This window comes from Chlorocebus sabaeus, chromosome 20 (genome assembly GCF_047675955.1).
Source record: "Chlorocebus sabaeus isolate Y175 chromosome 20, mChlSab1.0.hap1, whole genome shotgun sequence".
Lineage (NCBI taxonomy): Eukaryota > Metazoa > Chordata > Mammalia > Primates > Cercopithecidae > Chlorocebus > Chlorocebus sabaeus.
In genome coordinates, this window is record NC_132923.1 from 78,415,793 (window position 1) to 78,442,915 (window position 27,123).

The following is a 27,123-nucleotide window of genomic DNA, read 5'->3' on the forward strand; positions in this document are numbered from 1 at the left end:
AATCCATACACAGTTCTATAGAAAGCTCGAGGGTCTCTCCAGGGCTAGAAAAGAGATAAGGGCTCCCCCTGAGGCTCCCCAGTGCAGCCAACAGAAGAGAATAAAAGGGCAAGAGGAAGCTGGATGTGATTATCCTCAACTTACAGTCTGAGACAAGAAAGTAAGGCAGTGATCCATGCTGACCTTTCTTTCCAGCTGTCTGGCAGCCTTTCCCCTGGAAAATGAAACTTTCCACAGTGTCTGTCTTAATTATGCATGGACACAGTTGATTTGCATATCCAAATACTCAGGGCTGTGGAGCGGACAAACAGTTGGTGATTGGCTGCAGAAGAATGTAAAAGAAAAAAGGCAAAGCTTGCAAAGTCCCCTAACCTGTACACTAACTTGCACGGATCAACCTCCTTCTAACAAAACTGTGAGTTTCCAGAATCGGCTAGATTCAGTTGTCCTTACTTATGTATCGTTATTCCCTCCGCATTAACAGGCCACACCAGTTGCCTCACTGCAGCTTCACATACTTCTTGCTGCCCCTAGATTTTCTTAGCCTATCAGAAGATAATCTGACAGGTAAAGTCTGCCAGTAGGTCATTATAGCTCCTTGGAAAATTTCTATACTAGTTGGTCTTTAATTTTCCCTTTACTTGCAAATAACAAATTTGGATTAGATGACCTTTAAAGATATTTCCACTCTTGCAAATTCTAAAGCTGTATGTTATGGATTAAACTGTGCCCCCAACCCAAACCCAAATTCATATGTTGAAGCCCTAACCCCTACAATGTGATAACATTTGGAGATGGGGCCTTTGAGAGGTAATTAGGGACAGGTGAGGTTATGAGGATGGGACCTGATCTGATGGGTTAGTGTTGTTATAAGAAGGGACACCAGAGAGCTTGATTTCTCTCTTTATCTGCCATGTGAGGAGACAGTGAGAAGGCAGCTATCTGCAAGCCAGAAATTGAACCCTGCTGGACCTTGATCTTGGATTCGCTGCCTCCAGAAATGTGAGAAAATAAGTTTCTGTTATTTAGTCACCCAGTCAATGGTATTTTGTTATGGAAGCCCAAGCTGGCTAAGACATTGTAGTTCTGCCTTTTCCCACAGAGTGATTTGGGCAAACTCTATCCCCTCCTTGGACTGCAGTTTTCTCACTGGTAAATGAAGAGTTTGGATTAGATTAGATCTAAGGTACTTTCCTCGTTTGAAGTTCTCTGATTCTAACTTACTCTAAGATGCCACTGATGGAATGTGTTGCCCCTTCTGGGAGTATTAAATTGAGGTAATAATCTCTGTCTCCACCCCCACCCCCCCATTCAGCTACAAGTGATAGAAAGCAAACTTGAGCATAAGCAAAGAGAAAATTTATTGGCCCTGGGAATCCAAGAAATGGTCTAAATACCAACATTCAGGAACGACAGGGAGGCAACTGTGTCTCTGCAACTCCTAGATCATGGGCTCAAAAGCTGGGCTAGTCCACCTCTCACTTGAGCTTCTTTTCATGTGTTAATTACTTGCTCTCAATGTAGGTCAGTATTTTTCCCTCAAAGGATGGGAGACAGAATGGGAAACTTGAGGTTTTCATCTTTGAGCATGTGCCACTAGGAGGGACCAACCTTGGCAGTCTGGGTTTAAATTTTTAAATCCCAGAGAAAAGAGTCTTAACCCAGCTAGGCCCAGATGCCACATCTGGATCAATCAACTGTGGCCAGGGCCAGGAAATTTAAATACCAAATCTCACTTAATATTCATGGAGACTGGGATGGGGCAGTTTCTGGGAGAAGGGAGCATGTATGTACTAATTTAACATTCCATGGGAATATGATTATCCTAAAGGTCAGGAGTTCATGACCAGCCTGGCCAACATGGTGAAATGTCATCACTACTAAAAATACAAAAAATAGCTGGGCATGGTGGCGTGCACCTGTAATCCCAGCTACTTGGGAGGCTGAGGTAGGAGAATTGCTAGAACCTGGGAGGCGGAGGTTGCAGTGAGATCGCACCACTGCACTCCAGCCTGGGCAACAGAGTGAGGCTCCATCTCAAAAAAAAAAAAGGGATCTTTGATGGTGGGATGTTAGGCTACAATGAAGGGGCCGTGAGAATGAGGGCTGTGGGCCTCAAATGTTAATAATAGCAGAGAAGGCAGGTAGGACTAGGGTTCTCCCGTTTTATTAGTGAAGCAACTGAGGCTCAGGGAGTTACATAATAAGTAAATGGTAGAGCTGAGACTGAAAGCCAGAATCCGATCTTACACCTCATGTTATTAACCTCTGCTCAGGGTCAGAAAAAAGGGCAAGGCTGCAAAGTCCCCAAACCTATACACTAACTTGCACCTGATCAACTTCCCCCCAACAAAACTGTGAGTTTGCAGAATTGGCTAGATTCAGCTTTAAAAAAATATAACCCCTTACCAGGCACTGTGATAGATCCTAAGACGAATAGGAAAGACAAGGTCCCTGCCCTGAAATACAGTACAAAAGAGAGACAGGCAAGCATGTGGGTCATTGCACGACAGTGAGGTGGGGGTTGTGGAGACAGTGAAAGCCTTTCCTTAGTGGTCCGGTCTGCAGGAGAGCAGAAAGCACTTAGTAGGGACACCCCCAGACCTCGTTTGTTGGAGTAAACCATGAAGTTATTTTCTCTCCAACCACACACTTTGAATGTGCTAGCATGGAGCCCGCCCAGTATTAAAGAAGCAGGCAGGTCCTAGGAGGCCAGACCCAGGGGCAAGGCTGTGGTCTGCTGCAGGGGCCCATGGTCTCCCTCCTTGCAGCTCAGCAGCCACAGCAATCATGGTACACACCAGGGCTTCAGTGTCTGCAGCGTTTCCCTTCTTAGGCGGGGGGTTGGGTTCATGGGCATTCATTATGTTACTTGCTAAATCGTCTTTTATATCTAAACATTTCAAAATGTAAAATATCGTGTTGCAAAGGAATTTCATGACATAGGGAAAATGCTCACAAAAATAGTTTTAATTTTAATAAAACTGGTGACAAAGCAATTTATTTAGAATAGTTCTAATTTTGTAAGAAACAAAATATAAAAAATTTCAAAGTTATTTAAGTGATGAGATTTTGAGTATTCTTTTTATTTTGCAGAAATTCCAAATACTCTATAAGGAATATATATTATTTTTGTATGAAAAAATAAGTTACTATAGGTTCTAATGTGATTGCTTCTGAGCCTGATATCCTCTCATTAGCGCAGTATTTGACTTTCTGCAAATGTTTTGAACTGCTTCTGTTGCAACTTCAGCCCACCCTTTTGCTGTGTGTCTCTGAGTGACTCCTCTACATCCTTTCACAAAATCTTATTTTTTCTGCCTTCTTTGCTTGAAGGAGTCTAGCTCCATGGTTGTTGAAGAAGGGCTGTTATTTTCCAGAAAGTGCAGTGGAAATCAGTCTAAAAGCAGATAAAAAGATGAAAAGGCGGCAAGGCCAGACTTAGTCTCAGTGCCTCATGCTGGTCACGGATCCATGTCAATGTAATGTGTCCCTAAGTGTGCAGAGATGGTGCTTTATGGCTTTCACAATGCCTTCACATTCACAAACGTGTTTTATAGTCACAAAACAGCCTGCCGTTCCCACAATCAGCCACTGTTTCAAACTACTGTGCATTTGCATTCACTATTCTCTCGTCTACCTATACAACTTCAACATGGTTCACCTTAAATGCCTCCTCCTTGCAGCCTTCCCTTGGCCCAGGTGGAATTAATCACACCTTCCTCTGTGCTCCTAGAACTCACACATACTGCCATTTTCATAGGTAACTTACAGTAGGTATTGGAATGTAGCTCTGTCTTCCCCACTAGAACACAACCTTTTCAAGGGCAGGGGTGGAATCCTATTCGTCTTTATGAACTGAACATTTAGTACCATGTCTGGTGAATGGTAGGTGCTCAATTTGATTGACATGAAATAAGCAACCCAGTAAGGGCAAGCAAGGTAGTTGATATTGCCACCATCTGAGAGAGGAACAAGTTGAAGCTCGAGGAAAGGTGAATCACCTTGCCTAAAATCCCTCAAAGAGTAAGTGAGGAAGCTGGGATTTGAACTTAGGTCAGTTTAACTTCCAAACTTTTACCCTTTCAATGCCATGATGGATGGTCCTCCATCATCATCTTTATCATCATCATCCTCTCCCAGTGGCAATGTTGAGCCAGGAACATAGGAAATACTAATTGAATAAATAACCCTACTACCGCCATCATTGTTAATTATCACTCTCACCCCTTGCTGTCATCACTCTCATCCCTTGCTATCACCCCTACCTATCATAACTCCTCCTCATACCTTTCTCCATGAGTCAGCATGTGTTGATTAATGAAGCATGCAGGGCCAGGTGGTAGGTACGCCTTAGGTTTCTCTGTGTCCCCTGGGGTAGCTAGAACAGCTCTGGCACTGACACTGAGCAATAGACTTACTAACTTGACTTGCTGGTCTTCATGTTCTAGAATGAGGCAATGTCTCATAGTTGAGAACTCACTGCATTTGGGGGAAGTGGATGCCCAAACTTAGCCATATCTTGAGGACAAAGCTGTCACTCTTCACATCTCCCACCAAAAGTTTAAAGTTTGTGTGGCTTAGTGGAAAGAACACCGATCATGAGTGCCAAAGTCTGTGGTTTATGTCCTGGCTCTTTCACTGATTTCCAAAGTAATTTTAGACAAATCTCATTATATCTTCGAGTGTCTTAGTTTCTTCATATATGAAAAAAGGGGCAACATTTCTGACTTCCTTCACAGGTTTGGTAAGAAGGCTTGCCTAGGATCATGAATGTGGAATTGCTTTGCACTCTGGGAAGTCCTCCCCGTAAGCCAGCCATTCATGTGATTAAAAGTGCTAGGAATGGAATCATTGGCTAATGAAATGGTATATCCTCTTCTCTTTCTACCCTACCCAAGTGTTTTGCTAAATCATAGATCTCAAACTCACTTTCTCTCTTCAGACCTAATCTAGATCCCAGCATCCTTTGTGTGTGTATGCGTGTGTGTGTGTGTGTGTCAGAGAGAGAGAGAGAGAGAGAGAGAGAGAGAGAGAGAGAGGAGAGAGAGAGGCACAGAGAGAGAAAGGAAAGGGAGAGAGAGACAGAAAGAGAGGCAGATGGGTCGGGGTAGGGAAGAGAGAGAGAGACAGAAATAGAGAGACAGAAAGAACTGGGAGAGAGGAGACAGAAAGACAGACAGAAAGAGAGAGAAGAAAGAAAAGGAGGCATAGCACCTTATTCTGGCATTCTGGAAATCATGTCCAAAGGGGATCTTAGGATTTGACTGGTATATATGCAGCTCTTATTTGATGGTGCTATTTTAAACAGTTCTCAGTTGGGAGGCTGGCAGCTCTGATTGCTTTTCAAAGCCCTGTCTTTTATCACCATCATTTTCTTCATACATAAATCCAGGCTGCATCCCCACCTTCTGTTTCTTTTCTGTCTTCGAGCTGAGGAGTAAGCAAGATGCAATTTAGTAGCTGGGCTAGAGGGGGACTGAATTGCTTCAGAGACATCACTCGTTTAATTGACTTGTTTGCTTTCAGATGAGTCATGTTCAGTCTGAGTTGTTTTCCCTTAACTAGATGTTGGTGGCAGTGCTTTTTTTCCCCCTCCTGTTTCTTTCTTCCTTTCTTTCTCTTCCCTTGTCAAGCACAATAAATATTGGTTCTGATGGAGCATAGTCCTGGCTGTGAAGGACACAATCTTCCTCCTCTTTCTTGAAATTAGAAGTGCCTACTCCACACTTGGTTGCATTTGGATAATGGGTGAACTTCTAACTCCCCAGCTGTTCTCATCCCCAAGGTCAAGCTTAGCCAAAGCATCCTATCCCCACATTTTCCTGCTCCCCCTCTACCATCTGCATAAAGGTAGTTAAGGTTCCTAAGGGGATCCTATTAAACAGGTGTTTACATTCTTAAATTTCTAATCTGGATATTTCTGGAAACAGGTAAACAGAGCCTTTGGGTTTGGCAGAAAGATCTTAGCAGCAGGGAGTGGGAAATTTACTTGTAGAATAAGAGACTGAATTAAGGTTTGGCAAACTTCAGTCATAAAGGAACATAAGAACACTGTTGAACACCACTGCTGACACCTAATTGGTCTCATAAATGTTTATGGGTGGAAGGAAGGCAGGGAGGATGGAAAGAATTGAGGGAGAGAAGGAGAGACATGTCCTTTACAAGTTCGTCCTTTACCCACTATAGATGTTGGATTTCACAGGTCTCTGTCCTGGGCCAACTTCTCTACCTACCTATTCTCTCTAGATTCTTGATAGGAAAAATGAGGTCTCTACATAGCAGCTGCATTACCTACCAGCTCATCAGATATGCACATTATCAGGCTGTACCCCAGACCCACTGCATCAGAATCTGCATTTTAACAAGATCCCCAGGTGATTCAAATGCCATTAACATGCTGTTTTAGAAAGTCTTACCATCTTAAAGCTTCAAGTGCCATCTAAACACTGATGAATCCTCAATATGCCTCTTTAACCCTGATGTCTTCAGGAACTTTAGACCCATTCATCTAAATGCCCAGTGCCTATTGGACTTTCTCTTTTGGAAGTTAACAGGTTATATCAAATTTTATATGACTAGCAGACAACTCTTGACCCTCTAGGCTACTTCTTTATTTTTCTGTTTGTGCAGAAATGGCACCACCACCTACCATGTTCCTTGAGCCAAAAATGGGCATGCCAATTTTGAATTCTCCCTTTTCCTCACCGCCAGCACTCAATTTGTCAGGCAGTTTGGTGCATTATTCCTCTGACTCTGTCAGTTCTCCCACTTCCCTCTGTTCTCACTGCTAGAGACTTAGGCCAAGCCACTCATCATTTTTTGTTTGATTTACTATTCACTTCCACTTTTGCCTCATACAATCCATTTGCCTAAAAGCTGCCAGAGAACTCTTTTTCAAACACGTGTCATGTCCATTCCCTGCTTAAAATCTTCCCATGGCTTCACATTTCATCTAGAATTAATGAAAAATCTTTACCTTTCTTTTTTGAGACAGGGTCTTGTTCTGTTGCCCAGGTTGGAATGCACTGATGCAATTATAGCTCACTGCAGCCTCGACCACCCGGGCACAAAGCAATCCTCCCACCTCAGCCTCCTGAGCAGCTGGGACTACAGGCATGCACCACCATGCCCAGCTCATTTTTAAAAATTTTTGTAGAGCCCGGTTCTCCCTATGCTGCCCATCCAGACTGGTCTTGAACTCCTGGACTCAAGCAATCCTTCCGCCTTGGTCTCCCAAAGTGTTGGGATTACAGACATGAGCCATAGCACCCAACCAAAAATCTTTAGGGTAAAAAAATCCTATGAGATCCATGGCCTACCTACTCCCTGATCCAAACTTTCAGCTCTGGTCTTTCAGCCTTTTTCTACTCTGCTCCACCCACAGGGCCTTCCTTCCAGGGCCTCTGTATGAGCTGTTCTCTGCTGACTGGAATGGGCTCTTCTAATCTTACATGCTGGTTCTCTGCTTGTCATTCAAATCGCAGTCCAAATGTCACTTCCTTAGAATAGCCTTTCTTAATGATATAATCTAAATTAGCTCCAGTTACTTCTTACAATAATGATCTGCATAGTACACAACACTGATTTTGTGTTGTTTGTTTGTTATTATGTATGCATGTATATATTTTTGTCTCGCTCTAAAATATAAATGTCTTGTGAGCAGATCTTCCTTGCTTGTGCCAGCTATAGTGTTATAGTGAACAAACAGGCAAGGTTGCTGCTGATTTTAGATAATATACAGGTCAATAGTACCATTTTACATACAGGTTGTGGAGTAGATCTTTTCCAGCTGCCCAGGGTTGGCATCTAGAACCCAAAGCCGAGGACAAAGGGAAACCAAGCACCAAATGAATGATGCACACGCTAGTTTGAGGACTCTGGACTCCTCAACCATCATCCTGGTTCTCTCCCATCTCCACCTATTTGCACAAAGCCTGTATAAATAGATGTCTAGGGATTACAGGAGAATGGCCAGAGCAGAAGTTGTTCACTTGGGAGGAGTACTGTGGTTTTTCCTTCCTCTCCCTAATGAGTGGTCTTCCACCTGAGAGAAGCATTTTCAAGAGAATTACTCACAGAGATTAGAGGGATTGGTAGCTCTTTTCAGGTGTGCTGTCTATTAATACAGCTGATCAGACCCATACCTATCTAAGCAGGGTGCCCTTGAGACTTTGCGTGTTCCTGTGATTAGAGGCGTTACTTGCTTTCTTATAACACAGGAGGTATGAATGGCAGCTAAAGTTAGTCCAGAAAAGAGGGAAATAGCCTGAGATAAGAGATGTTTATCCCATAGCATTTCTACCTGTACCCCACTATCCCAGGAAATAAGGGGGAAGAGGAGGTCTCCAAGGGGCAGATGCTTTCTCTCACCTACAAGTCTCTCATACCTAAGCCTACCAGGAAAGGAGTGAGAGGAAAAAGTGAGCATCACATTGGATGAGATTAAAGTTTTAAACTAATCTAATCTGGACATTTTTATTCATGAAAATGACAAGAAAGCTGAGAGGTCTCTCAGGCTTGTTATTAAGGGATAGATTCATCAGCGCTTGAGAGAAAACAGTGATGGGGAAAAAATTAAACTCTTCCATGGCTGCATCCCATCTGCTCAATAAACCATCTAGAAATTTCCACTGATAGTCTACAAATGGTACACTCTATCTAGAGATAATTAAGGATTGAACAATATAGCCTTTCAATTCACATTTCCCATTGCATGCAAACTCTGAAACAGAACTGTGCCACTTTACAGATGGAGACTGGCTGGTGAGTCTGGAAAAAGGCTCACGGTAGGGTTGTATTCAGGAGAGTTGAGTTGGGTGTTTGCTTCCCTCAATTGTATTTTTAAGTCTTTGAAGTCTGTAGACATCTCTTTGACAACCTGTGAACTCTTTAGATCAGAAACCATTTCTCAGCTTTTTAAAGTTTCTTATAACACCTAGAACAGAACACAGGAGACGTTCAATAAATATCCATTGAGTTATTCAGGAAATAAATGTATACGTTCCATTTGATGATTATAGCCAGACTTTGACCAGTATATTTTAGCTGAAAAATCAACTAACTTAGAGGCAAAAGATTAGAGCACAGAGTCTGATAATGCTATTTGTCAGCTGTGTGATTTTGGGCAAGTTACACATTTTTCTGAGCCTTGGTTTTCTCTTCATAAAATAACAGCAGCCATACCTGTGTCACCGGTGTGGATAAAATGAGACAGCACATGTGAACACACTGAACACAGGACAGTTACCCCAAAGCATATTTCTGAAGTTGTGGACTCCAGCACAATCTTCCTGGATTCTTATCCTCTGTGATTGTTTGACAGACTTCCCCTCCTCCCTCTTCCTTCTTCCTCCTCTGTGTCCTCCTAGATTATAAATGCAGGCTGAATCCACCCTCTCAGACACATAAGAGACACGTGTGAGTAGGCCGAAAGACCTTTAAGAAAAGACCAATATTTGCATATCTATTATAACTACTCACTGTTCGACTTGTTTCATTACAATTTCTATTTGGATAATATGTAAGGTCAATACTGTCACTGTTCTGTAAAATTCATTTTTTATTAAAGCAAAATGCACTGTATTTATAGAGATAACACCTTAAATGCTACAAGAGAAGGTGCACCAATTACACTGGTTCCCTTGATGGGGCAGGTTTATGTGCTACGTGTTTTATAATACGTTACAAGGAATGGGACCTTAGCCCGTGTTGACGTGTCTCAAGTGTCTTTCCTCAGCTGAACTCGAATAGGTCTGACCATTCTTCCTCTTAGACCTGGGAGCACTGAGATAACCATATTGAAAAAACAACAGCAAGGAAGAAAGCTCTCTTTTCTGCACCCCTCCATCAGTTTATTCCCACCATCATTACATTCCTATTACAGTCTCCCTGAGGTACATGCTTGCCTCTTCCGTTAGACCATGAACTACCGGAGGTATCAGGTAGAGCATCTGGGACATACTAGAGCCTCAATAAATATTTGTTCAATCAGTGAAAATGAATGCCTGACACAAAGCAAGAGCTTGGAAATGGTTCTTTGAATTGTTTTCTTCATAGGGAGGTAGAATGGCACAATGCACCAAAAATGCACCTAGATGTTCAACTAGGAAATCTTGAATTCAAATCCTGGCTTTATCACTTATTAGATATGTGACAATTTACTTAACTAAATGAAACTTCAGTTTTCTTTTTTTATTCAACAAGAAAAGTTCTTGTGATCATTATCCTTTTACAGTTCCTTGCACATCGTAGATAAAATACATGGTAATTCCATTTCTTCTTTTCTTCCTTTTTTGTTGAAGAAGTCTTCAGTTTTTTTTTTATTTTTATTTATTTATTTTTTATTATACTTTAAGTTCTAGGGTACTTAAACTTAAATGTGCAGGTTTGTTACATATGTATACATGTGCCATGTTGGTGTGCTGCACCCATTAACTAGTCATTTACATTAGGTATATTTCCTAATGCTATCCCTCCCCACTCTCCCCTCCCCACAATAGGACCCGGTATGTGATGTTCCCCTTCCTGTGTCCAGGTGATCTCATTGTTCAATTCCCACCTATGAGTGAGAACATGCGGTATTTGGTTTTCTGTTCTTGCAATAGTTTGCTGAGAATGATGGTTTCCAGCTGCATCCATGTCCCTACAAAGGACACAAACTCATCCTTTTTTATGGCTGCATAGTATTCCATGGTGTATATGTGCCACATTTTCTTAATCCAGTCTGTCACTGATGGACATTTGGGTTGATTCCAAGTCTTTGCTATTGTGAATAGTCCCGCAATAAACATCCGTGTGCATGTGTCTTTATAGCAGCATGACTTATAATCCTTTGGGTATATCCCCAGTAATGGGATGGCTGGGTCAAATGGTATTTCTAGTTCTAGATCCTTGAGGAATCGCCACACTGTTTTCCACAATGGTTGAACTAGTTTAGAGTCCCACCAACAGTGTAAAAGTGTTCCTATTTCTCCACATCGTCTCCAGTACCTGCTGTTTCCTGATTTTTTAATGATTGCCATCTAACTGGTGTGGTGTGAGATAGTATCTCATTGTGGTTTTGATTTGCATTTCTCTGTTGGCGAGGGATGGTGAGCATTTTTTCATGTGTCTGTTGGCTGTATGAATGTCTTCTTTTGAGAAGTGTCTGTTCATATCCTTTTCCCATTTTTTGATGGGGTTGTTTGTTTTTTCTTGTAAATTTGATTGAGTTCTTTATAGGTTCTGGATATTGGCCCTTTGTCAGATGAGTAGACTGCAAAAATTTTCTCCAATTCTGTAGGTTGCCTGTTCACTCTGATGGTAGCTTCTTTTGCTGTGCAGAAACTCTTTAGTTTAATTAGATCCCATTTGTCAATTTTGGCTTTTGTTGCCGTTGCTTTGGTGTTTTAGACATGAAGTCCTTGCCCATGCCTTTGTCCTAAATGGTATTACCTAGGTTGTCTTCTAGGGTTTTTATGGTTTTAGGTCTAACATTTAAGTCTCTAATCCATCTTGAATTAATTTTCCTATAAGGAGTAAGGAAAGGATCCACTATCAGCTTTCTACTTATGGCTAGTCAATTTTCCGAGCACCATTTATTAAATAGGGAATCCTTTCCCCATTTCTTGTTTTTGTCAGGTTTGTCAAAGATCAGATGGTTGTAGATGTGTGGGATTATTTCTGAGGGCTCTGTTCTGTTCCATTGGTCTATATCTCTGTTTTGGTACCAGTACCATGCCATTTTGGTTACTGTTGCCTTGTAGTATAGTTTGAAGTCAGGTAGCATGATACCTTCAGCTTTGTTCTTTTCGCTTAGGATTGTCTTGGCAATGTGGGGTCTTTTTTGGTTCCATATGAACTTTAAAGTAGTTTTTTCCAATTCTGTGAAGAAAGTCATTGGTAGCTTAATGGGGATGGCATTGAATCTATAAATTACCTTGGGCAGTATGGTCATTTTCACAATATTGATTCTTCCTATCCATGAGCATGGTATGTTCTTCCATTTGTTTGTGTCCTCTTTTATTTCACTGAACAGTGGTTTGTAGTTCTCCTTGAAGAGGTCCTTTACATCCCTTGTAAGTTGAATTCCTAGGTATTTTATTCTCTTTGAAGCTATTGTGAATGGGAGTTCATTCATGATTTGACTCTCTGTTTGTCTGTTACTGGTGTATAAGAATGCTTGTGATTTTTGCATATTGATTTTGTATCCTGAGACTTTGCTGAAGTTGCTTATCAGCTTAAGGAGATTTTTGGCTGAGACAATGGGGTTTTCTAAATATACAATCATGTCATCTGCAAACAGGGACAATTTGACTTCTTCTTTTCCTAACTGAATACACTTTATTTCTTTCTCTTGCCTGATTGCACTAGCCAGAACTTCCAACACTATGTTGAATAGGAGTGGTGAGAGAGGGCATCCCTGTCTTATGCCAGTTTTCAAAGGGAATGCTTCCAGTTTATGCCCATTCAGTATGATATTGGCTGTGGGTTTGTCATAAATAGCTCTTATTATTTTGAGATACGTTTCATCGATACTGAATTTATTGAGAGTTTTTAGCATGAAGGGCTGTTGAATTTTGTCAAAGGCCTTTTCTGCATCTATTGAGATATCATGTGGTTTTTGTCTTTGGTTCTGTTTATATGCTGGATTACGTTTATTGATTTGTGTGTGTTGAACCAGCCTTGCATCCCAGGGATGTAACCCACTTGATCATGGTGGATAAGCTTTTTGATGTGCTGCTGGATTTGGTTTGCCAGTATTTTACTGAGGATTTTTGCATTGATGTTCATCAGGGATATTGGTCTAAAATTCTCTTTTTTTGTTGTATCTCTGTCAGGCTTTGGTATCAGGATGATGTTGACATCGTTAAATGAATTAGGGAGGACTCCCCCTTTTTCTATTGATTGGAATAGTTTCAGAAGGAATGGTACCAACTCCTCCTTGTACCTCTGGTAGAATTTGGCTGTGAATCCGTCTGGTCCTGGAGTTTTTTTGGTTGGTAGGCTATTAATTATTGCCTCAATTTCAGAGCCTGCTATTGGTCTATTGAGGGATTCAACTTCTTCCTGGTTTAGTCTTAAGAGAGTGTAAGTGTCCAGGAAATTATCCATTTCTTCTAGATTTTCTAGTTTATTTGCATAGAGGTGTTTATAGTATTCTCTGATGGTAGTTTGTATTTCTGTGGGGTCGGTGGTGATATCCTCTTTATCATTTTTTATTGCATCTATTTGATTCTTCTCTCTTTTCTTCTTTATTAGTCTTGCTAGTGGTCTATCATTTTGTTGATCTTTTCAAAAAACTGGCTCCTGGATTCATTTATTTTTTGGAGGGTTTTTTGTGTTTCTATCTCCTTCAGTTCTGCTCTGATCTTAGTTATTTCTTGCCTTCTTCTAGCTTTTGAATGTGTTTGCTCTTGCTTCTCTAGTTCTTTTAATTGTGATATTAGAGTGTCAATTTTAGATCTTTCTTGCTTTCTCTTGTGAGCATTTAATGCTATAAATTTCCCTCTACACACTGCTTTAAATGTGTCCCAGAGATTCTGGTATGTTGTATCTTTGTTCTCACTGGTTTCAAAGAACATCTTTATGTGCCTTCATTTCGTTATGTACCCAGTAGTCATTCAGGAGCAGGTTGTTCAGTTTCCATGTAGTTGAGCGGTTTTGATTGAGTTTCTTAATCCTGAGTTCTACTTTGATTGCACTGTGGTCTGAGAGACAGTTTGTTATAATTTCTGTTCTTTTACATTTGCTGAGGAGTGCTTTACTTCCAACCATGTGGTCAATTTTGGAATAAGTGCAATGTGCTGAGAAGAATGTATATTCTGTTCATTTGGGGTGGAAAGTTCTGTAGATGTCTATTAGGTGTGCTTGGTGCAGAGTTGAGTTCAATTCCTGGATATCCTTGTTAACTTTCTGTCTCGTTGATCTGTCTAATGTTGACAGTGGGGTGTTGAAGTCTCCCATTATTATTGTATGGGAGTCTAAGTCTCTTTGTAAGTCTCTAAGGACTTGCTTTATGAATCTGGGTGCTCCTGTATTGGGTGCATATATATTGAGGATAGTTAGCTCTTCCTGATGAATTGGTCCCTTTACCATTATGTAATGGCCTTCTTTGTCTCTTTTGATCTTTGATGGTTTAAATTCTGTTTTATCAGAGACTAGGATTGCAACCCCTGCTTTTTTTTGTTTTCCATTTGCTTGGTAGATCTTCCTCCATCCCTTTATTTTGAGCCTATGTGTGTCTCTGTATGTGAGATGGGTCTCCTGAATACAGCAAACTGATGGGTTTTGACTCTTTATCCAATTTGGCAGTCTGTGTCTTTTAATTGAACCATTTAGTCCATTTACATTAAAGGTTAATATTGTTATGTGTGAACTGGATCCTGTCATCATGATATTAGCTGGTTATTTTGCTCGCTAGTTGATGCAGTTTCTTCCTAGCATCAATGGACTTTACCTTTTGACATGTTTTTGCAATGACTAGTACCTGTTGTTCCTTTCCATGTTTAGTGCTTCCTTCAGGATCTCTTGTAGGGCAGGCCTGGTGGTGACAAAATCTCTAAGCATTTGCTTGTCTGTAAAGGATTTTATTTCTCCTTCACTTATGAAATTTAGTTTGGCTGGATATGAAATTCTGGGTTGAAAATTCTTTTCTTTAAAAATGTTGAATATTGGCCCCCACTCTCTTCTGGCTTGTAGAGTTTCTGCCGAGAGATCTGCTGTTAGTCTGATGGGCTTCCCTTTGTGGGTAACCTGACCTTTCTCTCTGGCTGCCCTTAACATTTTTTCCTTCATTTCAACTTTGGTGAATCTGATAATTCTGTCTTTTAGTTGCTCTTCTCAGGGAGTATCTTTGTGGCGTTCTCTGTATTTCCTGAATTTGAATGTTGGCCTGCCTTACTAGGTTGGGGAACTTCTCCTGGATGATATCCTGCAGAGTGTTTTCCAACTTGATTTCATTTTCCCCATCACTTTCAGGCACACCAATCAGACATAGATTTGGTCTTTTCATATAATCCCATATTTCTTGGAGGCTTTGTTCATTTCTTTTTACTCTTTTTTCTCTAAACTTCTCTTCTCACTTCATTTCATTCATTTGATCTTCAATCACTGATACTCTTTCTTCCAGTTGATCAAGTCGGTTACTGAAGCTTGTACATTTGTCACATAGTTCTCGTGTTATGGTTTTCATCTCTATCAGTTCTTTTAAAGACTTCTCTACATTGGTTATTCTAGTTAGCCATTTGTCAAAACTTTTTTCAAGGTTTTCAGTTTCTTTGTGCTGGTTACATAGTTCCTCCTTTAGCTCTGAGAAGTTTGATCGACTAAGCCTTCTTCTCCCGACTCGTCAAAGTCATTCTCCGTCCAGCTTTGATCCGTTGCTGGCGATGAGCTGCGTTCCTTTGAAGGGGGAGATGCATTCTGATTTTTTGAATTTCCAGCTTTTCTGCACTGCTTTTTCCCCGTCTTTGTGGTTTTATCTGCCTTTGGTCTTTGATGATGGTGACGTACTGATGGGGTTTTGGTGTGGGTGTCCTTTCTGTTCGTTAGTTTTCCTTCTAACAATCAGGACCCTCAGCTGTAGGTCTGTTGGAGTTTGCTTGAGGTCCACTCCAGACCCTGTTTGCCTGGGTATCAGCAGCAGAGGCTGCACAAGATAGAATATTGCCAAACAGTGAGTGTTTCTGACTGATTCTTGCTCTGGAAGCTTTGTCTCAGGGGTGTACCCAGCCGTGTGAGGTGTGAGGTGTCGGTCTGCACCTAGTTGGGGATATCTCCCAGTTAGGCTACTCAGGGGTCAGGGACCCACTTGAGCAGGCAGTCTGTCCGTTCTCAGATCTCAACCTCTGTGCTGGGAGATCCACTGCTCTCTTCAAAGCTGTCAGACAGGGGCATTTACCTCTGCCGAGGCTTCTGCTGCTTTTTCTTTAGCTATGCCCTGTCCCCAGTGGAGGAGTCTACAGAGGCAGGCCAGCCTCCTTGAGCTGTGGTGCACTGCACCCAATTCGAGCTTCCTGGAGGCTTTGTTTATCTACTTAAGCCTCAGCAACGGTGGACCCCCTCCCCCAGCCTCACTGCCACCTTGCAGTTAGATCTCAGACTGCTGTGCTAGCAATGAGGGACCCTCTGGGCCAGGTGTGGGGTATAATCTCCTGGTGAGCTGTTTGCTAAGACCCTTGGTAAAGCACAGTAGTAGGGTGGGAGTTACCCGATTTTCCAGGTGTTGTGTGTCTCAATTTCCTTTGGTTAGGAAAAGGAATTCCCTAATGAGGCGATGCCTCGCCCTGCTTCAGCTCTCGCTGGTCGGGCTGCACCCCCAGACCAGCGCCGACTGTCTGACATGCCCCAGTGAAATGAACCTGGTACCTCAGTGGAAAATGCAGAAATCACCCGTCTTCTGTGTTGCTCAAGGCTGGAGCTTTTCCTATTCGGCCATCTTGGGCGCACCCACCCCCCATTTCTTCCTTTTCGTTGATTAATAAAGAAGAATGCAGAATTGTTGGCATTTTCCTGTTTTTCATTCTATTCTGCTCAAGTTAACAAATCTAATTGAAACATGGAAAATATTTTTGAGAATGTGTTTTGTGGTATTTTTTACAAAGGCCTTGACTTCTGTTTTTCTTCTCTTTTTCCCCTCCACTAATTTTTAACTCAATAAACAACTAGCTAACCTTGCCATTTTGTTATGGGGAAGTCTGTGGTTCCTAAAGCAGAATGTTGTAGACTAATACAATCTGTAAAGCACTAATGTCCTGGTAGCAGTCAGCTTCTTTAGTTATTCTTAATATATCAGAAGGCCTAAAGGAAAAGAAACACCTGTTTTAAGGTTTCACAGGCTAACTCAAATGTCAAATCTATGTGTGTTTGGCTGGAATGAAATCAACTCAAAATAGTAACCATGGTTATCTCCTGGTGATCAAAATATCAATGAGTGTTTTAGTGTAGTTTGATTCATTAAAATGATGGGAAAATAATTTACTGGTACTTTAAAAATTCAGTCTATTTGATCAGAAAACATATTTCAAAACAGAGTTTATGATAGAGGACACAAATAAAGAAGGGGACCTTTGGGAAAAGCGGCATTAGGGTTTCTTGATGGAGGCTCGATTTGGCAGCATGGCATAACTCCAGACAGTGGCATTTATGTAGGTGTCTGAGTCTGTTTGGGCTAAACAAAAACACCATAAACTCGGTGGCTTATAAACAACAAAAGTTTACTTCTCACAGTTTTGGAGGTTGAGAAGTTTAAGATCAAGGCACCAGCAGGTTCAATGTCTGGTGAAAGCCAACTTCCTGGTTCATACACAGTTCTTTTTTTGCTATACCCTTACATGGCAGAAGGATAGGGAGTCTCTGGGCTCTCTTTTGTAAGAGCACTGATCCCATTCATCAGGCTTCACTCCCATGATCTCATCACCTCTCAAAAGCCCCACCACCTAATACCATCACTTTAGCGGTTAGGATTTCAACATGAATTTTTGGAGTGCACAAACATCCAAGCCATAGCAGTAGACTACAATGTGAATAGCACCCCCTGGAGTTGTATAATGTATTAATTGTGTTTAGACCCACTTTTCTGATAGTTTCTTGTTACTGTGCTGGGCTGAGGTGGAAAGAGTGGAGTTTGGAAAATTAGACCTTGCCCCTATTATCTGTTGCCCTTGATCAAATCTCTAAACTTTATTCATCCCTAAATTGTGGTCCCTTTCTCTGCAAGTGTTAGATACATGCCAGATGGCTATGTACTTAGAGTCTGACCATATTAGCAGATGACTAATTCTACTTCCTCATCAGCATTTTAAAGCATTCAATATACATTTATTATTATTACTAATAGGAAAATTGAGTGGCAGACATGATTTCAGGCACAGTATTTTGAAGAAGACTGTGGCATATACACGGGATTGCCATTTTCCTACTTTATGTCCCCAGCACAGATGAATTTAGAGGAGGCAGGAGAAGCATCTAGGCATAAGAGAAAAATAGGGATTTCTGGAGAGAAAAATCAGTGCTTCCTATGCGTGTCCACTGTAGGAAGTGCTTACATATGCAAGTTAGGCCAGACTGAGACATGTCTGAGATAACAGGGTGCCTTGGGCCGGCCTTCAAGCTGATGGATTTAAACGAGAGGCTAGGTCTTCATGGAGGAGGAGTAAAGAGGAAGACCTAGTGGCAGAAGTGGCCAGTGGCTGCTGATTTGTCCTATGCCATTCAGTTATTTCACTTTGGCCCTTAACTTGCATGCCCATCCTACTCCAACTTCCATGAAAATATCAGCTCTGAGGTTACCTAGACTCACCGTCCTTAGAAAAGCATTCATCTAGTATGGGTCAACAGGCTTCTTAGGGGTCTCAACAGCTGCCTCCTCTCCACACCTCTCTCCCCACATCTCCCTGCAAAGATTAACATTGATCTTTTAACCTTACAGGAAACCTGGTAAATCTGAAATTTTCCTTTTTGTTACATTCCCAGTGATGTTACTGCCCCGGGAGATAATCTATCACATTTTCTAGGTTGGCATGGGAGTCTGCTTAGCTCTGCATGCATGAAGAGTACATTGTCCTCTCACCTTACCAATGAGGAAGCTGAGACTCAGAGAGGCTGGATGACTTACTCTAGGTCAACCCTTAGCTATCTACCCAGCCAAGATTCAAACACAATTCAATGTGTTTGAAGTCTGTTCTTCTTCCATCTCCTTCCATCTCCTTCACTCCCAATGATCATTAGGCTATAAAATGGAGAGTTCTTGAATCTTAGGGTCAAAATCTATCAGGGCCCCTTCTTGCAGATGGGAGTGAGAAGGATGTGAGATATTTGAGCCTATGAATCCCTTTTGATCTTTCTGGCTTTTTCACATATTTGACTCTTTGAAGGTTGTAACCATGCATGGGTTTATGACAAGAGCCCCACTTGAGCCTAAAATGTGAGTTCATTTCTTTAAATAGATATATATTCCCTTAAACGAGCCCATTCACAATTGCTACAAAGACAATAAAATACCCAGGAATACAACTTACAAGAGATGTGAAGGACCTCTTCAAGGAGAACTACAAACCACTGCTCAAGGAAATAAGAGAGGACACGAACAAATGGAAAAACATTCCATGCTCATGGATAGGAAGAATCAATTATCATGAAAGTGGCCATACTGCCAAAGTAATTTATAGATTCAATGCCATCCCCATCAAGCTACCATTGACTTTCTTCACAGAATTAGAAAAAACTACTTTAAATTTCATATGGAACCAAAAAAGAGACTGCACAGCCAAGACAATCCTAAGCAAAAAGAACAAAGCTGGAGGCATCACACTACCTGACTTCAAACTATACTACAAGGCTATAGTAACCAAAACAACATGGTACTGGTACCAAAACAGATATATAAACCAACAGAACAGAACAGGGGCCTCAGAAATAACACCACACACCTACAACCATCTGATTATTGACAAATCTGACAAAAACAAGAAATGGGGAAAGGATTCCCTATTTAATAAATGGGTTGGGAAAACTGGCTAGGCATATCCAGAAAATGGAAATTGTACCCCTTCTTACACCTTATACAAAAATTAACTCAAGATGGATTAAAGACTTAAACATAAGACCTAAAACCATAAAAACTCTAGAAGAAAACCTAGGCATGGACAAAGACTTCATGACAAAAACACCAAAAGCAATGGCAACGAAAGTCGAAATTGACAAATGGGATCTAATTAAATTAAAGAGCTTCTGCACAGCAAAAGAAACTATAATCAGAGTGAACAGGCAACCTACAGAATGGGAGAAAATTTTTTACAATCTGTCCATCTGACAAAGGGCTAATATCCAGAATCTACAAGGAACTTAAACAAATTTGCAAGAGAAAAACAACCCCATCAAAAAGTGGGCAGAGGATATGAACAGACATTTCTCAAAAGAAGACATTTATGCAGCCAACAAACACGTGAAAAAAGCTCATCATCACTGTTATTAGAGAAATGCAAATCAAAACCACAATGAGATACCATCTCATACCAGTTAGAATGGCAATCATTAAAAAGTCAGGAAACAACAGATGCTGGAGAGGATGTGAAGAAATAGGAATGCTTTTGCACTGTTGATGGGAGTGTAAATTAGTTCAACCATTGTGGAAGACAGTGTGATGATTCCTCAAGGATCTAGAACCAGAAATACCATTTGACCCAGCAATCCCATTACTGGGGATATACCCAGAGGATTATAAATCATTCTACTATAAAGACACATGCACATATATGTTTATTGTGGCACTGTTCACAATAGCTAAGACTTGGAACCAACCCAAATGCCCATCAATGATAGACTGGATAAAGAAAATGTAGCAGATATACACCATGGAATACTATGCAGCCATAAAAAGGATGAGTTCATATCCTTTGCAGGGACACGGATGAAGCTGGAAACCATCATTCTCAGCAAATTAACCATCATTCTCAGCAAACTAAAGAACAGAAAACCAAACACTGTATATTCTCACTCATAAGTGGGAGTTGAATAATGAGAACACATAGACACAGGGAGGGGAATATCACACACTGGGGCCTGTCAGGGGCTTGGGGGCTAGGGGAGGGATAGTATTAGGAGAAATACCTAATGTAGATGATGGGTTGATGGGTGCAGCACACCACCATGGCATGTGCATACCTATGTAACAAACCTGCATGTTCTGCACACGTACCCCAGAAGTGAAAGTGTAATAATAATAATAATAATTAAAGGACCCAAGTCAATGTTGAACTAGAGAACTTCTCTTTTAGACAGGGCTCAAATAGCTACCAGCAGTAATTGCTGCTCACATGCTTTTCTCCACTATGCACTGGTTCAGACTCAGTGGCTTGCATCCTGGAATATGGAGAGATGATTCAGATACAGGTACTTCAGTATCTCAGGCACTGAGGAAACCAGACTGTTTGTGATTTCGTGAAACTAAGGGAAGAGCAGGGGCTCAGGCTCTGGAGCAACCCAGGAGCTCAAACAAAGCCCAAGCCAAGAAGAAGGTCTGAGTGATCTGCATCCTGATGTCATCTACCAGTAAGCTCCTAGGCTTACAGATTTCTCTGAATAGGGTCAGAGTAAGTTTTCAAAGACTTAAGTGGGGATGGGACAGCGGGTAGAGGCAGGGAGTCAGACACTCCTCTCTCAAAACCGTGTTCTGAGCTCACCTTTTTCATGAAACTTTTCCAGATGGACTGCAGCCAGCTCCAAGCAGTCCAATCTTCCTAATGACATCTTGACAATCTAAATCAGGGTCAGACACCTCTTTGAAGTATCCTGCCAAGTCTTCCTTTGTTCATTTCAATCCAGGATCTAAAAACCTTTCATGAGTGGCATGCCAAAGACTTCATTTATTTACTCTAATTTAGCATTTCATGTGCCAAAAAAACACTTTCCAACATGTGTAAAATCTCATTGCAGGGTGAAGTAAAAGTCAGTATAAAAATCACATAATTAGAATCACAGAATCAGAATGTTGAATTATTGAGTCTAAAACTTCATTTTAAAGATGAATCAGGGCCGCAGCAGGATAAGGTGTTACCTGGAGTCTAATAGCCAAGTTAGGGGCAGACCAAAGCTAGAGTCTACTGAGTCTTAAATTTTCTTTTTTACAAGCAAATTTGAGTCTTAAACATAGAGCATCTGCTAGCAACATCAAGAAAACCGAAACCTCAAACAAAATCGTCACTTTTTTTGTAACTACAGCCATGAATTTCTCCAGCAGTTAGAGACTTCTAGCCTCATGTTTTTTACTGGTCTCTTTACTGGCTTGCAGTTCATTGGAGAAAGCACTGACTTACTTAGAAGGCTGAGTTTGGATTCAGTTCAGCCATTCATTTTTTTTGAATCTTGAGTACAGTATTTAGCTTCTTTAAGACTCTGCTCATTCAAAGGTATATAGGGAAAAATCACAACCTCCTAGAGTCATTAGGAGGTGTATTTTTCAGGGGTTTGGGGAAAACAGATCCTGTGTTGGTTGGTTCAATAATTGGTCACAACACGGCAAAAAGACTAACAGAGCAATGAGAGAAGGTGAGGTCATCCTAGGATTAGCAAGTATAAGAGGCCACTACCTCTTCCAGAGCTGCAGGTACAAAGAGAGGAGGCAATGCTAAGAGCCCTGGCATCAGGGCCTAGTGGGAGCTGGACCCTTGGAGGATAGTCATTCCCAGGGGAGTCAGGCAGGACCTGGAGTTAGTGGTAACGCTGCCTTGCAGGAGCTCAGATCATGGTTTGAGGGGCTGACTGTTGGGAGCTAGAACCTGAAGGAGAAGCAGCCACTGCTCAAGCCAAGGGAGCAAGGTGAGAAATAGTTGGCTTCTCTTTCCGTCCCTTCTTCCAGTCTCTTTCTATTGCCTGCTATCAGCTGAACTGAACGAAGGTGATGTCTTTTGGCAAGGGAATATTGGAATGTTGTTTGCAGAGTTTGGCCTAACCTGTGATAAAGAGTAAATCAGGGAAGTGCAAGAATTGTTCTGAGTGCAGAGGAGTTGAATAATTTCCTGCATATCAAGCTCCTAGCACTGTGCACAAAGGTGGTTCTCTCCACCTGTGACACATTACTGGGCTCCACAGCACTGAAATAAACCTCCACTGATTGTCTTTCCCGGCTGGCTCAGGCATTTTTTGATCTTGAAGTGGTAACTGACAACCCGCCACCAAGGTCAAGGTGGCTGAAGCTGGTTTCCTCTGTGCACCCTATTCATTAAAATCATCGGTTGGGCGTGGTCGTGCATGCCTGCAATCACAGCACTTTGGGAGGCTGAGGTGGGTGGATCACCTGAGGTCAGAAGTTCTTGACCAGCCTGACTAATGTGGTGAAACCCCATCTCTACTAAATGCAAAACAATTAGCCGGGCGTGGTGGCATATGCCTGTAATCTAAATTACTTGGGAGACTGAGACAGGAGAATCACTTGTACCTGGGAGGAGGAGGTTGTAATGAGCCCATATCACGCCACTGTACTCCAATCTGGACAACAAGAGCGAAGCTTTGTCTCAAGACAAACAAACAAACAAAAACCATAATCATTTCTTATGCTTTATAAAGTACCTTTTCTATCATGTATTTAAACTTGGCAACAACCCAATGAGTCATATGATAAAATGGACCATACAGTTGAGGCACAGAGAGGTTAGGTAAGTAGCCCAAAGTCAAACAGCTAATAGATGGTGGAGTCAAATTTGAATTGCAATCTGACTCTAAGTTTAGTGCTTTCACTTATACCTGTAGCCTAATTCGCCAGTGTGGCCACAGAATTCATGAATTTTAAACATTTCACACATGGTATTTCATCGTTTCCTTCTAGCAGGCAGTTGCTATTATTTTCTCTTATTTCTAGATGAGGATCCTGAGGTCCATTGAGGTTACGTGACTTGTCCTTTGTTAGGGGAATGATATTATTTGTGATGTAATGAGCTTCTCATCATTAGAGCTAATTAAGCTAGTGATCACATGTCTGGCTATGGCAGCACAGATGCTTATAGATACTTCATGATTAAAATGAATCATTGCATTTCAAAGGGCTTTTTCTGGAACCCCACATTTCTGAAGAAGATTACTTATCCAGAGAAACTCCATTTTTGTCCATTTCCTGTATTGAGCTACCATGTAGGATGTTATTTGCAAAAAATGGTTCTGCTGCTATAAAACAAAACCAAATTGAACCCGACTGACTTAATGACCCTCAAAGTCATTTTTACAGCTCTGATTCTACAATATTATGAAATAACGAGCACCAACACACATCACCGTTGCAACTACAATACGAGGACCCTAGGCAGAGGACAGGATCCTCTCAAAGAAGCTGAATAAATAGCTATTGTGAGGAGTTCAGTGGGTGATGGCACAGGGGCCTTCATTTCCGCTTCTAGCCAAAGAAAATTTTGATCAGGCTGCAGGCCGCCTGCCCATTCATCTGCAGCAGGAAATGGATTTAGCGTCTGTATGGGCCGGACTCCTGTATCTATCATCCAGTTAGGCCTAATCAAAATGTTTTCCGTTTCACCTGGTAAGTGCATAGGGCTTGGAGGAGGGTCTGAGTGATGGTGATGGGGTCCCATCGCTTTCTCATCACTGAACTGCAGTTGTTAAAAGGCCCATTTCTCCTCAGTGTTTCACTCTGAGCTGAGGCAGGCAATCTCTCCTGTCCCTGGAAGCTGCTCTTGGCAGCAGAAAAAAAATCTATGCAATTGACCCAGGATGGAGAGGGAGGCAGGGCACATTATAACCCCAAGGAAGGCTAAGGTCAGAGGTGAAACTCAGTACTGATAGATGAAATGAAGCTCCTAGCAGGAGCCTCCTTATATAATGAGGGGCTGCAACCTCCTGGGCTGGGGGTGGGTGAGGAAGCAGAGGCCAGAGGTCCTCTTAGGCATTAGGGAAGCTCAGGAAAGGGGATTGGAGTATCTCTGGCCTCATAAGTACAAAGAAGGTGGGGGAAGGGGCTGCTGATTAGAATGAAAATGTGACAGTCATGCAAAGCTTCCCATTGGATTTATGCATCCTTTGCCAGGATTTCAGGAGGAGGATACCTGACAGCCCCCATTAGAGCTGGAGAAATGGAGGAAATTACACATTGTTCTGTTAAGGGAACCCCCAAGGCTAGGGAATGGAGGCATCCCTGCTGAATTTGTTACTGAGGGAATATTGATTTCAGGAGAAAAACAAATAATGCAGAAATGTTTCCACTTTGATGCAGCACATTCTGATTTGGACTGCAGTGTGGTGAAACTTCCTTGTGTGACTCTCAGTATTCCAAAACAGACATAATTCTTTTCCATTGAAGGATGTTATTGGTGGCATGGGGGTGGTGGAAAAATGAGCTTGCAGTTGATTTTGGTTCAGCTGGGAAATGGGTCGTTCCAAGGAGTGGCGAATTGAGACTATTGAGGTAGGCTAAGTTCTGGGAGGGCCTTAATTGTAGGCTAAGAGATGTGGTCAGTGTTTCAGGGTAATGAAAAACAATGAAAGTCTTTTGACCAGAGAACTGATAAGCTCAGAACTGTGCTTTTGAGGATAATTCTGGCAGCCCAGTGGAGGGTGTGCTGAAGGGGTGGAAAGGGTCCTCTTTATCTTTTCACTTCATTGATGAGCAAATGCATCTATGGGTGCTAGGCTGGGATGCCAGTTAGGAGCCTGACACAATGGCCACGTAACAGAGAGGCTGAGAGAGCTAGCTGAATTTGGGAAAGGTAATGAGAAAAAGACAGAGAATAATAATATTTTGAGTAGTCAGTAAGAGCCTATCTTGTGCCCATCATTAGATGCCTATCACCTCATTTAACCCTTGCAGCAATCCTGCAAGCTAGGCATTAATATTCCCCTGTTACAAATGCGAAAACAAGCTCTCAGTGATGTTAATTAACCTCTCAATGGTATTTAAACCAACACACAGCTTCATCTGCCAAAAGAATAGAAAAGTTTCTAGTTCAAGTCCACTCAGCTCAGCCCACCATTATGCTTCCTCTTGATACACAGAGTTTTATATCCAGAAGGGGCTTTTCAGATTATCTAGTTGCCATCCCCATTTTATGGAAGAGAAGGCTGAGGCAGGGGATGGAGGGAGAGACAGCTCAGGCTTGCATTCTTTTGATTCTTCCAAATGCCTTCTCATTCTCAGTTGTCAATATGAGCCCTCATTTCATCCGAAGCTCACACCACACTCCCAACAGATAGGAAATTGAGTGACACCAATTATGTCCCTGGCACAGTTCAAGATGAAGTGATTGTCAGCAATACCATCACAATTTTCTTCACTGGACCACTAATTTCCTCTCTTACCCCTTTAATTGCTGATGCTCGATGATCTTCCTTATTCTTTAACACAAGGGTCACTTTAAGGCACCTACTATGTGTTCAGGAGCTCCCTTGCTATTACATTAATTAATGCAATCCTCACAACAACCTTCTGAGATGAGCAGCACTGTTTGTCTTGCCAGTCGAAAACATCAAGACTCAGAGACGTTAAGTAACTTGCTTAACACATAGGGTCACATGTGCTTAACCTAAGGTCACATAGCTAGGAAGTGGCATAGCAGGATTCAAATTCAGGTTGGTCTCATTCCAAAGCCTCTTCATGAAAATGTCTCTCCTCCTGTTTTAATGTCGATTTGTCATTAAGGAGACATTGTTGAGTGCCCACTATATGTCAGGCACAGTGACAAGCACTGAAGGTCTGCACTGCAGGTCAGCAATGCATTCAGTGCTCTCACTGAGTCCCAAAGAAGGACAGAGGTTAAACAGCAATGTTTCTCCTCTCCTATTTCTTAACAATGGTCAGAACCCATGTATTTACAGCACTTGACAACTCACAAAGCATTTCATATCACTATCTTGTTATACTCAAGCAACCACCCTAGCAAGCACATAATTTCGGCCCCTCTCTTTCAATATAGAAGACAAGATGAAAAATAGAGTAAATGACTCAAATAGATTAGAGAAGTTAAGCAATGTGTGTTATCCTACACTGCTGGCAGTGTGGTTTAACTTTTTTCTCACCACTCTTCACACAGCACAACATGAATTCTGGGTCTTTCTCTCTTTTTCCCTCCCAAGTTTTTGTCACCCAAACTTGAGCCTTCCATTTATTTGTGTTGAAGCTTTCTCTACAGTGTCCTTGCAGCAATAAGCTGATACTTTGTGCTACCGCACTCTAATCCAGGGCTATGTATATTCACACTCTTCAGATCTGTGACTCCTCGTGTGGCTTTTTTTCTTTCAGATTTGGTGGGTCTTGAATGCCCCTGAAAACCATTCTGCTCCATTTCAAAAGTGTAAGTCTAAGGAACTACCTAGAGGGCACACATTTCTCCCTGGTTTTCCTTTTCTCCATCCATCCATCCATTCATCCATCCATCCATCCATCTATCCATCTTTATGTTCCAGTGACAGAGACAAGAGCTCAGCATCCCAGTGGCAGAGAAAACTCTAGCAGCTACTGCTAGATGTGTCAGAACCATGGACTGTCACCCCCAGCATCACAGACCTGAAGGCCTGTGGAAAAGGGAGTTGGGGCTGGATGGAACATTTGAGACAAATAAGAGACTATTGATGGATGAAGCTAGGGAGGTAGGCAGGGACCAAATTGAGAATGGCAAGATAAGAAGTTTAGACATAAGCCTATAA